Source organism: Oncorhynchus nerka, linkage group LG3 (genome assembly GCF_034236695.1).
Source record: "Oncorhynchus nerka isolate Pitt River linkage group LG3, Oner_Uvic_2.0, whole genome shotgun sequence".
Lineage (NCBI taxonomy): Eukaryota > Metazoa > Chordata > Actinopteri > Salmoniformes > Salmonidae > Oncorhynchus > Oncorhynchus nerka.
In genome coordinates, this window is record NC_088398.1 from 49,509,641 (window position 1) to 49,524,550 (window position 14,910).

The 14,910-nt window shown below is 41.5% G+C and overlaps 1 protein-coding gene across 1 annotated transcript in view; it reads left to right on the top strand.

The window, feature by feature from the left end:
- The first annotated feature begins 1,462 nt into the window (after positions 1-1,462).
- LOC115109996 (methyl-CpG-binding domain protein 5) overlaps positions 1,463-14,910 on the top strand; it is a 63,159-nt gene continuing 49,711 nt past the window's right edge. The window contains exon 1 of the mRNA XM_029635298.2: positions 1,463-1,807. The gene's annotated coding sequence lies outside the window, so the exon portion shown is untranslated. The remainder of the gene's footprint in view (positions 1,808-14,910) is intronic.

Consider the following 14,910-nt stretch of genomic DNA (forward strand, 5'->3'; position numbering starts at 1 on the left):
CTCCCACAATGTTAAAACTTCTTCAGAATCGGTGGGTCCCCTGTGGGACGGTTGAGCTAACGTAGGCTAACGCGTTTAGCATGAGGTTGTAAGTAACAATTTCCCAGGACATAGACATATCTGATATTGGCAAAAAGCTTAGATTATTGTTAATCTAACTGCACTGTTCAATTTACAGTAGCTATTACAGTGAAATAATACCATGCTATTGTTTGAGGAGAGTGCAGTTTTGAACATGAAAAGTTATTAATTTACAAATTAGTCACATTTGGGCAGTCTTGATACAAAATTTAGAACAGAAATGCAATGGTTCATCGGATCAGTCTAAAACTTAGTGGCCAAAATTGAAATTGCACCTGGGCTGGAATAATACATTATGACCTTTCTCTTGCATTTCAAAATGATGGTACAAAAAAAGTACTTTTTTTCCTTCTTTGTATTATCTTTTACCAGATCTAATGTGTTATATTATCCTACATTCCTTTCACATTTCCACAAACTTCAGTGTTTCCTTTCAAATTCTACCAAGAATATGCTTGCAAATTGTACCAGTATATCCTTGCTTCAGGGCCTAAGCTACAGGCAGTTCGATTTGGGTATGTCATTTTAGGCGAAAATTGGAAAAAAGGGGTGGATCCTTAAGAGTTAACAATGTTAGTATGGGATTTCAGAGACCACACTGTCCTGGGAGCATTGAAGAAGAGGCATCAACATTCATCCAATGTTTACCCACCACCTGTGTAAACCCATTAATGTGCATATGGCTGTGAATGAATGTTACAACTGTGCTGCTGATTTAGGATAGATTGTGAGAATAGGATGATTCGTGCAGTCTCTCATCTACCAAGCTGGCAGAATTTCTGATGCAGTGCTTAAGTACAGTATGAATGTGGTTTGGTAGATCTCAGCACCCTAGGGAGCTGGAGAGCTCCATCTGATCACTAGATGGCAGCAAAGCCCATTGCATCTCAGATTCCCTTTGTCACACCTTGGGCTGCATGAACATGAATTGAACATCCTGGGCCTGATACACTAAATATGTACGCACATTATCATTTACACTACCTATAGAAAATACAATAAGGCCATACATTGTGATAGAACGTTGTGGAGAAAATCTTTCAAACGAAATTATGAACAGCTGTCTGGCAGTGATGTACTATAAATACAAACTAATCACAATTTATTCAATAATCAGAATATGCCTGCATTATGGAATGCATGCACCATAATACTTTCGAAGATACAAGAATGTTTCAACATGTCTCCTGCTAAATAACTACATTTAAACTTCAATGGCATATGGACGTCCCAAGGATCTCAGATAGCACAGACCCTTTCTCTAAACCTTGCTTGCGCACAATTTACATTGTGTTGCATGGTGGGACACCTTTTTTCCAGGCTCCAGCTGTGGCGCATGCGCGATTTATCTCTCCCATATTTCTATTCCCAACAAGCTCGATAGAAATCGAGCAGTGGCACTTGTACGTGGGAGCGCATTAATCTTGATTTTCAAAGGAATAGCTAACCTGAACCTAGACTTATTTCAACATTTCTCAACACATAATCCTTAAAAGCTAAATGTGGACTATTTAAATGCAAGGCATGGTATTTGGGATATGCTAAAACCTTATTTCTGACTCCTGCCTCTCAGCAACAGACCTCTGCCTGGTCTCTGGCTGTCTCAATTTTGGCCCTGGCTCGACTCGACTGACATTTCTGCAAAGGGCTTCGGTTCATGGTGTTATTTTTACTAAATTCTCGGGTTGCTGGTTGTCGTTTTTGTCATCTGAAAAAGGTAACTAAGGTAAGAGTGTAATATTTGTTTACAAATTTAAGATATATATTTTTGCAAACTCTACTGTAGCTGGTTAGCTAGCTAAATGGCTAGCTAAGTTAGCGACTAGTAGCACAACAAAGATGTGGGAAAAAACATGTATTCTGTCATGCAGGGACTACTGTTGAAGTTGTAGCTATCTTCACTAAGCGTGTTCTTGGCTGTGAAATTGTTCGTGCTGTGTTTATGTTATGTCATCGTCAATAACAGGGTAGTAAGCGTAGCCAGCAAGTAGCAAGCTCCTTAAGTAAAGGCAGTTAGGTAACTAACATTAGCTAGTAGCCCAAGATGTACTCTTAAAGAGCCTACCGTTACTCCTTATTAAAAAGGTCCAAGGACCTTGTTATTTTCAGAGGTAAACAGCCAAGTAGTCCATCTAAACGTGTATCTATTCTCAATTGCAATATGATTTTAGAAACATAAAGCCCTTTACTTTCTTATCATATCAAAAATAATTGTACAAATGAAAAAAAAAATACACTTACTGTCACCAGTGGAGGCTGCTGGAACGGCGCATCAACACATGGAAACCATGTGTTTGATGTATTTGATTCCAATATTCCTATCCAGTCAATTCCCCGAGCCGGTCCTCCCCAATAAAGGTACCACCAACTTCCTGTGCTTGGACATTGTTTCATCTGGCTTTATCACAGTTGCAGCCGATATTATTTTTCAGTGACGAAGTTTCTGGAGCATGCTAGATAGCAAGGTAATTAACACAGGTGGTCCCTTGGTCTTCGGTCTGTCTTCTGTAAAGTTCTGTAACTTGGAGATGGGGCCATGTGGGAACACTAACCCTATAAAATATGTGTCGATTTTAACGTTTATTTTGTCGCTGATACTATCAAAACCGTATCGCAAGCCATGCGTGTTAATGTTCAGATGGAGCGTCTGGATTTAACACAACTCACACACACTTATGCTGTATTGTACTGTGGTTTCAGAGGAGTGTGGCACAGTAATAATTTACCTGATTTTAATATCATTGTTTTTTTCCCTAAATCCCAATCCTGGATAGTGATGACGATCTGTAACCGTTTGGGTTTTGTGCTGTTTGATTTCTAAACCAAATGAGTTTTCAAATGTAAGCAGTTGCCCAATATCATGGTGGGCATGCATGATGTTGGATGCGTTGGAATATAAAGCATGGAGAAGGATAAATTGTCAGCAGGATTATAGTAAAATCAGTTGGGGGAATTAATGTTTGCGTTTCAAATACTAAATGTTCAGTGAGTGTGAATATATGTAGGTGGTTTAAATGATTAGCCTAACTTTGTAACTAACCTTGTAAAAGTTGACGGTGGCAAGTTCTATTCTGCTACTAACTATGAGTGTGAGACATGTTTTCCATAATGTGCCCATTTTATGCATATACCTTCGAACAAAGAACACATCACATTTAGTGTTTCACCATTTATTGAGAACGGAGACATAGCAAACATGTATCAGGCAGTATTTTAAGTATCTAAGTATAGTGTAACCTACCAATCTGTGTACACTGAACAAAAATATAAACGCAACATGCAACAATTTCAAAAATCTGTCAATTGAAATAAATTCATAAGGCCCTAATCTATGGATGTCACATGACTGGGCAGGGGTGCAGCCATGGTTAGGCCTTGTAGCCCCCCTGCAGGTGAAGAAGCCGGATATGGAGGTCCTGGGCTGGGTTGTTTGGCTGGTTAGATGTACAGCCAAATTAATATTAAATTCTCAGGCAACTGCTCTGGTAGACATTACTGCAGTCTGCATGCACTCTCCCTCAAAATTTGAGACATCTGTGGTGATGTGTTGTGTGACAAAACTGCACATTTTAAAGTAGCTTTTTATTGTCCCCAGCACAAGGTGCACCTGTGTAATGTTCATGCAGTTTAATCAGCTTCTTGATATGCCACACCTGTCAGGTGAATGGATTATTTTGGCAGAGGAGAAATGATCACTAACAGTGACTCAATATTTGAGAGAAATAAGCTTTTTGTGCGTATGGAACATTTCAGGGATTTTTGAGTTCAGCTCATGAAACATGGGACCAAGACTTTACATGTTGCATTTTATATCTTTGTTCAGTGCATAGGGTTACACATTTTGGGAAATATTCAGAGGTGGGAATTAACGGAAATTAATATTAATTCCATTTAAATGTAGATGTGTTTTTGCATTGGATATATTTACCATATCATATGTGGATAGAAACACAAAACATGTCATAAGTAGATATACACTACCGTTCAAAAGTTTGGGGTCACTAAGCCTTTTACAATTATAAACTTGGATTAGCTAACACAACGTTCCATTGGAACACAGGGGTAATGGTTGCTGATAATGGGCCTCAGTATGCCTATGTAGATATATCATTAAAAATCAGCCATTTCCAGCTACATTAGTAATTTACAACATTAACAATGTCCACACTGTATTTCTGATCAATTTGAAATGGACAAAATAAACTGCTTTTCTTTCAGAAACAAGGACATTTCTAATTGATCATTAGAAAACCCTTTTGCTATTATGTTAGCACAGCTGAAAACGTGTTGTGCTGTTTAAAGTAGCAATACAACTGGCCGTCTTTAGACTCGTTAAGTATCTAGAGCATCAGCATTTGTGGGTTCGTTTACAGGCTCAACATGGCCAGAAACAAAGCAGTTTCTTCTGAAACTCGTCAGTCTATTCTTGTTCTGAGAAATTAAGGCTATTCCATGAGGGAAATTGCCAAGAAGCTGAAGACCGCGTACAATGCTGTGTACTACTCCCTTCACAGAACAGCGCAAACTGGCCCTAACCAGAATAGAAAGAGGAGTGGGAGGCCCCGGTGCACTACTGAGCAAAAGGCCAAGTACATTAGTGTCGAGTTTGAGAAACCGACGCCTCACAAGTCCTCAACTGGCAGCTTCATTAAATAGTAACCGCAAAACACCAGTCTCAACGTCAACAAGGAAGAGGCGACTCCGGGATGCTGGCCTAGGCAGAGTTGCAAAGAAAAAGCCATGTCTCAGACTGGCCAATAAAAAGAAAAGATTAAGATGGGCAAAAGAATAGACACTGGACAGAGGAACTCTGCCTAGAAGGCCAGCATCCCGGAGTCGCCTCTTCACTGTTGATGTTGGCACTGTTGTTTTGCGGGTACTATTTAAAGAAGCTGCCAGTTGAGGACTTGTGAGGCATCTGTTTCTCAAACTAGACACTCTAATGTACTTGTCCTCTTGCTCAGTTGTGCACCGAGGCCTCCCGTCTCTGTATGCCTATGTAGATGTTCCACAAAAAAAATCAGCCGTTTCCAGCTACAGTAGTCATTTACAACATTAACAATGGCTACACTGTATTTCTGATCAATTTGATGTTATTTTAATGGTCAAAAAATGTGCTTTTCTTTAAAAAACAAGGGAATTTCGAAGTGACCCCAAACTTTTGAATGCTAGTGTAATTGCAAATGATTAAATCCTTCCAATATAAATAATTTTTAAAAAACAATTTAGTTATGAATGGAACTTTAATTAAATGAGTTGACTCTTCCCGAAGAGTTGACTCTTCACATTATTGAATGATCCCCAATGATTTATCGCATCTCCCCAAAATATTTTCAACATACTCTAAATACTGATACTCTAGTATCTAAATGATACTCTAGAAATGAAAGCTTTGGTTGTCTTCCTCTCAGGCTTCCATGTCTTCTCCCTGGACCTCCTCAATGTCCACCTCTTAAACAACAGACTCTGAGGCATCATCTTTACTGTCACTTTCCAACCTTTTTGAGGGTGGCTCGTTGTCAGGATCAAAAAGCCTCAAATATGCCCGGCTGGCCATCAATTTTTCAACCCATGTATTGGTCAGTCTGTTGCGTGCTTTGGTGTGTGTGTTCCCAAACAAGGACCAGTTGCGCTCTGAGGCGGCTGATGTTGGTGGGATTTGGAGGATGATTGAGGGGAAAGAGCCTCAGATCCACAAAGTCCCTTCCACCAGGTGGCTGTGATATGTTGGCACGGCTGCCACATTGCATCTCCATCCCAAAGCCCTTGCTTGGAAGTGTACTTCGCCAGACTGCCAAGAACCTTGCCCTCATCCAGACCAAGGTGGCGAGACACAGTAGTGATAACACCATAGGGCTTGTTGATCTCTGCCCCAGACAGGATGCTCTTGCCAGCATACCTGGGGTCCAACATGTACGCTGCGGCGTGTATGGGCTTCAGGCAGAGGTTTTCACGCTTTTTGATGTCTTTCAGAACTCCAGTTTACCCCTGCTTGGAGCAACAGTGAAGTGGGCAGAGCAGTATGTATTTCATCGCCTACATCTGCAAGCAGACTCTGAACATCAGATAGGATGGCATTGTCTCCCTCAATCCGTGCAATGGCTACTGCTATAGGTTTCAGGCTGCTTACCACTCTTTTCCAAAATACATCATCCAGGAGGATCCTCTTGATGGGGCTGTCCATATCGGCAGACTGTGATATGGCCATTTCTTGGAGAGACTCCTTCCCCTCCAGGAGACTGTCAAACATGATGACAACGCCACCCCATTGGGTGTTGCTGGGCAGCTTCAATTTGGTTCTCTTATTCTTCTCACTTTGCTTGGTGAGGTACATTGCTGCTATAACTTGATGACCCTTCTCATACCTAACCATTTCATTGGCTTTCTTGTAGTGTATCCATTGTTTTCAGTGCCATGATGTCCTTGAGGAGCAGATTCAATGCATGAGCAGCACAGCCAATGGGTGTGATGTGAGGTTAGGACTCCTCCACTTTAGACCATGCAGCCATCATGTTCGCAGCATTATCTGTCACCAGTGCAAATACTTTATGTGGTCCAAGGTCATTGATGACTGCCTTCAGCTCATCTGCAATGTAGAGACCAGTGTGTCTGTTGTCCCTTGTGTATGTGCTCTTGTAGAATACTGGTTGAGGGGTGGAGATGATGTAGTTAATTATTCCTTGCCCACGAACATTCGACCATCCATCAGAGATGATTGCAATACAGTCTGCTTTCTTTGATTTTCTTGACCGTCACTTGAACTCTGAACTCTGCATCCATAAATGAGTAGATAAAGCATGTCTGTTTGGAGGGGTGTATGCTGGGCGAAAAACATTCAGAAATCTCTTCCAATACACATTTCCTGTGAGCATCAGAGGTTAACCAGTTGCATACACAGCTCGAGCAAGACATTCATCAGCATTTCTCTGACTACGTTCCTCCATTGAGTCAAAAAACCTTCTGATTCCAGGAGGACCATGAGCTGTTGCCATCGATAAGGTATCTGATTCATCATTTTCACCTCGACCAAAGTCCCTCTACCTCAACAAATACAATTCCATGTACAGATAAATAGTTAATCTCTTAGGTGGGACGCTAGAGTCCCATCTGGCCAACATCCGGTGAAATTGCAGAGTGCGAAATTCAAAATTCGTAATATTAAACATTCATGAAAATACAAGTTTTATACATCAGTTAAAAATTTAAAAAAATAAAAAATGTCTCTGTTAATCCAGCAGCTTTGTCAGATTTCAAAAAGTCTTTACGGCGAAAGCATACCATACGATTAACTGAGGACAGCGCCCCGCATACAAAAGCATTAAAAACATTTTCCAAGCAAGCAGAGGCGTCATGAAAGTCAGAAATAGCAATAAAATAAATCACTTATCTTTGAAGATCTTCCTCTGTGTGAAATCCAAAGGGTCCCAGCTACATCACAAATGGTTGTTTTTTTCCCGATAAAGTCCTTTTTATCCCAAAAAAGTAAGTGTAGTTGGCGAGCTTGACTCAGTAATCCATGTTCAAAATGCATACAAATGAATCCCAAAGGTTACCAATAAACATTTGTAATCAATCCTCAGGTACCCTAATATGTAAATAAAAGATAACATTTAAGACGGAGAATAGTATGTTCATTACCGGAGATAAATAACGAAGTGCGCGCCCTCATCCACGCGCGCCACAACACTACAACCAAAATGGGAGCCACTTTGAAAGAAATTCAAATTCTAGCTAATTTTAAAAAAAAGAAAAAAGCCTTAAACTCTTTCTAAAGACTATTGGAAGCCATAGGAACTGCAATCTGGGAAGTTTTCCATTGATTTCCCCATAGACAGGTATTTTAAATGGTGTCACCTCCAAAAAAGAAAGTGTTTTCTCCTGCTATATCAGTTCTGTTATACTCCGACATTATTTTTAACAGTTTTGGAAACTTTTTAGTGTTTTCTATCCAATACTACTAATTATATGCATATCCTAGCTTCTGGGCCTGAGTAGCAGGCAGTTTACTTTGGGCACCTCATTCATCCAAATTTCCAAATACTGCCCCCTACCCCAAATAAGTTAAGCGGTTAGGTTAAACGACTCCTTTTGTAAGATAAATGTTTTAAAATTAAACATGTATGGAAACAAACAAATTAACATTCCTCAGTTAGCAGGCTCAAGCAAGCTAAAACCTATATGGTAGCAAAAACGAACTAGCAGAAATTGTTAACAAGTTAGAAATGATTTCAACACACTTTGCTGTAGGCTACCATTAACCAGTTAACAAAAAATCATGTATGTCATATAAAATATATTCGCCCCACCCAGTATTGTAATTCAAAACTTACCAGAAAGCATGTAGTCCTTGGCTCAGACTGTGTTGAAGTGTGGGCTCAATAGCATCTCATTAGTTTGCAAGATTTTGAGAATCAGTTGTACATGTGATGAAAGAGTGCACTGCACATGTGATGGAAGAATGCACTCTGAAAGTAAGGGTTGCAATTCCATTGATTTTGGGATAGTTTAACCAAAATATGCCACAATACCTATAATTGCCTTGTGTATCCCACAATAGGTTAACTGCTCATTTAAGCAAAATTCCCAGGCTTCCCTGGGAACATTTCCCATAGAAAATGTCAGAAAAAAATCTGGAAATTTCCCGGACAGTTTCCCACCATTTGCAACCCTATCAGTGTATATAGAGCAGATTCCTAAACTCGATCTTTGGGTTTAGCCTGAGCCTCTAATGGAGACTGTAGAACTGTCATCAATGCATGCTTCAGTATCCCCCCCCTCTCTTGTGGAGCATTTCTGTTTCCAGGCCACATAGAAGTATCAAAATGATCCCACCCTGGTCACCAGTGTAGCCCATGGATGTAGAGTGAGAGAAGTGCCTTAACATAAGGCAATTTTAAGATCATGTGGTCCAGAGATGAGAACTCTGCTATCTACGGCAAAAGCCTGTACTCCTGACAGGGACAATAGAATTCATCACTGCATGTTACAATAGTACCGTAATTTCCGGACTATAAGCCGCTACTTTATTCCCACGCTTTGAACCTCGCGGTTTATACAATGATGCGGCTAATTTATGGATTTTTCCCGCTTTCACAAGATTCATGCCGCCAAAAAACTGAGCACCGTCACATAATGTGACGTAAATCGAGCGCGCTCAAACTTCCCATCATTCTGATTCCGGTAGTAATTTTGTCACCCTCATCATGGCAAAGACACGGAGAAATGCATATGATGCAGCTTTCAAGTTGAAGGCGATCAATCTGGCTGTTGGAAAAGGAAATAGAGCTGCTGCACGGGAGTTTGGCCTTAATGAGTCGATGATAAGACGTTGGAAAGCAGCGTGAGAAACTGACTCAGTGCAAAAAGACAACAACAGCTTTCAGAAGGAAGAAAAGCAGATGGTCCAAAGTATTTGCAGCCACTCCACATCAGTGTAAATCGTGCATTTAAGGTGGCTCTCCTTGTTCAGTGGGAGGCTTGGATGACAAGTGGGGAGAAATCCTTCACTAAAACGGGCCGCATGCGAAGAGCAACTTATGGTCAAGTCTGCCAGTGGGTCCTGACAGCGTGGAGCATTGTCAAAAAATCCACTATCATCAACGGGTTTCGAAAGGCTGGACTGCTGCGTGTTGAAGGGGCAGCATGAGCTCAGCGGGGTATTTGCCTCCGGATGAAAGTGACGAGAGCGACAATGAAAACGATCCAACATTGGATGAAGCAATTCTGAGGCTATTCAACTCCGACACCGAAGGAGATGGCTTCAGTGGTTTCAGTGCACAGGAGGAGGAAGATAGTGACCAATGACTTTCTTGGTAGGCCACTGTTTAATTTTTGTTACAAGCCGTGTTTCGTTTAAAGGCTGTGTAAAGTTAATTTGTTTCAATGTACCGGTAGGCACCTGCGGCTTATATATGTACAAAATACATATTTTTTTAATCATTCAGTGGGTGCGGTGTATATTCAGGTGCGCTTAATAGTCCAGCAATTACGGTAAATATAATTTGTCACCTCAACCTAATTCTCTATGGAATTTAGTCTTTGATATGCTCTAACAAGCATTGTTTGCATGGTCAACTTACACACAGTTCTGACACAAACATTTACCCCTCCAGACATGCCACTAGTGGTCTTTTCACAATCCCCAAATCAAGAACAAATTCAAGAAAGCATACAGTATTTTATATAGAGCCATTATTGCATGGAACTCCCTTCTATCTCATATGAACATGAAATGAAAATGCTAAAGCAACACTTCAGCACAACGCCTCTCCCCTAATTTACCTAGATATTTTGTGTGTGTGTATTTATAAGGAGGCTATGCGTGCAATAGGACCCAAGGAAGAGTAGCTGTTGCTTTCGCAAACCGCTATTCTAATATAATACCAAGCATGTATATCAGTAGTTGACTCTTAAAAATTCACTAGACTATGTAAGACAGGCTGTGTCACAACCGGCCGTGATTGTGAATGCCATAGGAAGGCGCACAAATTGGCCCAGCATCGTCTGGGTTTGGCCGGTGTAGGCCGTCATTGTAAATAAGAATTTGTTCTTAACTGACTTGCCTAGTAAATAAATACAATTAAACTAAAAAAGACAACCCAGAAAGAAAAGACAACAGGCAAATGCATGTGGTCTCAATGTCTAATAGTGACATTAGGGCTAGTTCAAACTGCAGTAGGATGGTTCTCCTCACAGGTGAGTGAATCAGCTAAGCCAATGCTTGGTGAATAGCAATTGGTTGATATCTGGGAGCAGGACACAGGAGAGGAGAGCTGACTAGATCATGGGAGACAAAAGTGAGAGAAGAATAAATCAAAGAAATCATCACTGCAAAGGGTTGTAGTTGATGAGCTTGAAATGAACATCCTGACAGACTAAGAAATTACAATAGCTAGGATAAGGATAGAGGCAGGGTGCTCTGCAACCTACTTTAATTTAGCTACAGATAATGTGATATAACCAAATATTTTTGGTATCATTACTGATTTTACAAGTTTACCTATATAAAAGCAGCCATAGATTCGTCAACTAACCTGTTATTGGCGATACTCTCTTCGTTCTCGATTCTGGAAAACAATTATCTTATCGACTTGCCTTCAGAATGTATTCATACCCATAAACTTATTCCCCATTTTGTAGTTACAGCCTGAATTCAAAATGGTTAAATTAATGGGGTTTTTTTCACAACCATTCACACTCAATACCCCATAATGACAAAGTGAAAACATGTTTTTAGAAACTTTAGCAAATATATTGAAAATGAAATGCAGTTATAACTCATTTACATAAGTATTCACACCCCTGGCGGCAATTACAGCTTGGAGTGGGTATGTCTGTATCAACTTTGCACATCTGGATTTGGCAATTTTCTCCCATTCTTCATTACAGATTTTCTCAACCTGTATTAAAGGGTAACTTTCAACCCCAATTTCAGCCTTTGCCCAACTCCTTCAAATTGTCAGAAAAAATGTATTCAAGTGAGACGGTGGTGGGGGGCGGTTGCTCATAAATATACATTTTGGGGGTGGGTAATCATATATTTGTACCTCATCCCAACACTTTCTCACTAAACAATACTTACCACTGGCATGCTCATGCTCTGATAATATAATTATGTGCCTCTCGAGCAAATATTACTCTGGAAAGTTTGCTTACAGTGGTATGGCACCAAGTTCCTGACATCTATCGCCACTCGTGGTGTAAGTTTGAATCCTCCATGGGACACAAAAATCATTGAAATGGGCCGCTAGGGGCGCCATGTGCAACTGACGTGTTTTCCGTTTGCTCCCGCAGTATTCTTAAAGTTTATGGGAATTTTGGAGCAAAATCATATTTATTTTCAAATATTAGTTTGGTGATCCTTTTACGTAATACCCAAGACTACTTTGCTTTCAAATGTCAGCATGTCGACGAAACACATAAGGCAAAAAACACGACTTTGAGGGAACCCGGCCTACAAGACCCATTTTAACCACTGCCCTTTCCTGAGTCTAAGGGCCCAGATACTCGCACTTTACCCGGGGGTGCGGCTTTGCCAGGTGGCGCTGAAATTAACATTCTCGAGGCCATCAAGCTACTATGCTCGGAGATAGTTGAGATGAAAACGGAGGTAGTTGCTACGATTGAGGAGTGAAGTAGGGACCGCTATTCCCGGCCCGTCTGCGGCTTTCTCCTGATGGAAAAGACTACACCTTTGACTTCTCCGGAAGAGGCTATGGGTCCCATTCAACTCCACATCAAGAAGTCAAATCAAATGTATTTATGTAGCCCTTTGTACATCAGCTGATATCTCAAAGTGCTGTACAGAAACCCAGCCTAAAACCCCAAACAGCAAGCAATGCAGGTGTAGAAGAGGTATGTGGCAGGGTCTACAGTCAATCACGGATTACAAAAAGAAAACCATCCCCATCACGGACCAGGATGTCTTGCTCCCAGGCAGACTAAATAACTTTTTTGCCCGCTTTGAGGACGATACAGTGCCACTGACACGGCCCGCAACCAAAACATGCGGACTCTCCTTCACTGCAGCCGAGGTGAGTATAACATTTAAACGTGTTAACCCTCGCAAGGCTGCAGGCCCATACGACATCCCCAGCCGCGCCCTCAGAGCATGCGCAGACCAGCTGGCTCGTGTGTTTACGGGACATATTCAATCAATCCTGATCCCAGTCTGCTGTTCCCACATGCTTCAAGAGGGCCACCATTGTTCCTGTTCCCAAGAAAGCTAAGGTAACTGAGCTAAACCACTACCGCCCCGTAGCACTCACTTCCGTCATCATGAAGTGCTTTGAGAGACTAGTCAAGGACCATATCTTCTCCACCCTACCTGACACCCTAGACCCACTCCAATTTGCTTACCGCCCAAATAGGTCCACAGACAATGCAATCACACTGCACACTGCCCTAACCCATCTGGACAAGAGGAATACCTATGTGAGAATGCTGTTCATCGACTACAGCTCAGCATTTAACACCATAGTACCCTCCAAGCTCGTCATCAAGCTCGAGGCCCTGTGCAACTGGGTGGAGAGGGTAGTAAGTTTTAAGTTCCTCGGCGTACACATCACAGACCAACTGAATTGGTCCACCCACACAGACAGCATCGTGAAGAAGGCGCAGCAGCGCTTCTTCAACAGAAGCCGAATTTCTTCAGCCTCGTCACCAAAAGCACTCCCAAACTTCTACAGATGCACAATCGAGAGCATCCTGTCGGGCTGTATCACTGCCTGGTACGGCAACCGCTCCGCCCACAACCGTAAGGCTCTCCAGAGGGTAGTGAGGTCTGCACAACGCATCACCGGGGGCAAACTACCTGCCCTCCAGGACACCTACACCACCCGATGTCACAGGAAGGCCATAAAGATCATCAAGGACAGCAACCACCCGAGCCACTGCCTGTTCACCCCGCTATCATCCAGAATGCGAGGTCAGTACAGGTGCATCAAAGCTGGGACCGAGAGACTGAAAAACAGCTTCTATCTCAAGGCCATCAGACTGTTAAACAGCCACCACTAACATTGAGTGGCTGCTGCCAACACACTGACTCAACTCCAGCCACTTTAATAATGGGAATTGATGTAAAATGTATCACTAGCCACTTTAAACAATGCTACTTAATATAATGTTTACATACCCTACATTATTCATCTCATATGTATACGTAAATACTGTACTCTATATCTACTGCATCTTTATGTAATACATGTATCACTAGCCACTTTGTTTACAAACTATGCCACTTTGTTTACATACCCTACATTACTCATCTCATATGTATATACTGTACTCGATACCATCTACTGCATCTTGCCTATGCCGCTCTGTACCATCACTCATTCATATATCTTTATGTACATATTCTTTATCCCTTTACACTTGTGTATATAAGGTAGTAGTTTTGGAATTGTTAGTTGATTACTCGTTGGTTATTACTGCATTGTTGGAACTAGAAGCACAAGCATTTCGCTACACTCGCATTAACATCTGCTAACCATGTGTATGTGACAAATACATTTGATTTGATTTTGATTTAGAAGCACGGTGGCTAGGAAAAACTCCCTAGAAAGGCCAAAACCTAGGAAGAAACCTAGAGAGGAACCCGGCTATGAGGGGTGGCCAGTCCACTTCTGGCTGTGCCGAGGGGAGATTATAACAGAACATGGCCAAGATGTTCAAATGTTCATAAATGACCAGCATGGTCAAATAATAATAATCACAGGCAGAACAGTTGAAACTGGAGCAGCAGCACGGCCAGGTGGACTGGGGACAGCAAGAGTCATCATGCCAGGTAGTCCTGAGGCATGGTCCTCGGGCTCAGGTCCCCCGAGAGAAAGAGAGAATTAGAGAGAGCATACTTAAATTCACACAGGACGCCGGATAAGACAGGAGAAGTACTCCAGATATAACAAACTGACCCTAGCCCCCCGACACAAACTACTGCAGCATAAATACTGGAGGCTGAAACTTGCTCATTGATCAGCAACTGTTGCTTGCTAACTGTGGATAGTAAGTAAGTAGCCCACCTGTGGTACCACTATTTTTAGTTATAACTGTATTATTCCTGTTTGAGAGTTGGCGAACCCACTCAGGCTTATTTGATGTGATCTAATGTTTTGATCATCTAGTGTGCTTGCCTTAACACTGTCATTTTTATTTCATTGTATTAAGGGTTTACGTAATTCCTTTGTTTACGTATTGTCTCATTGACCCCAAAACATTTTTGGTTATTTGTTTACCACATCCGTTTGTCTCGACCGAGTAAACCAGTAAATGTTCCGATGCTACACGTTTTTGGGGGTTCTTCACTTCAATGTTCAAGGTTTTGAACGT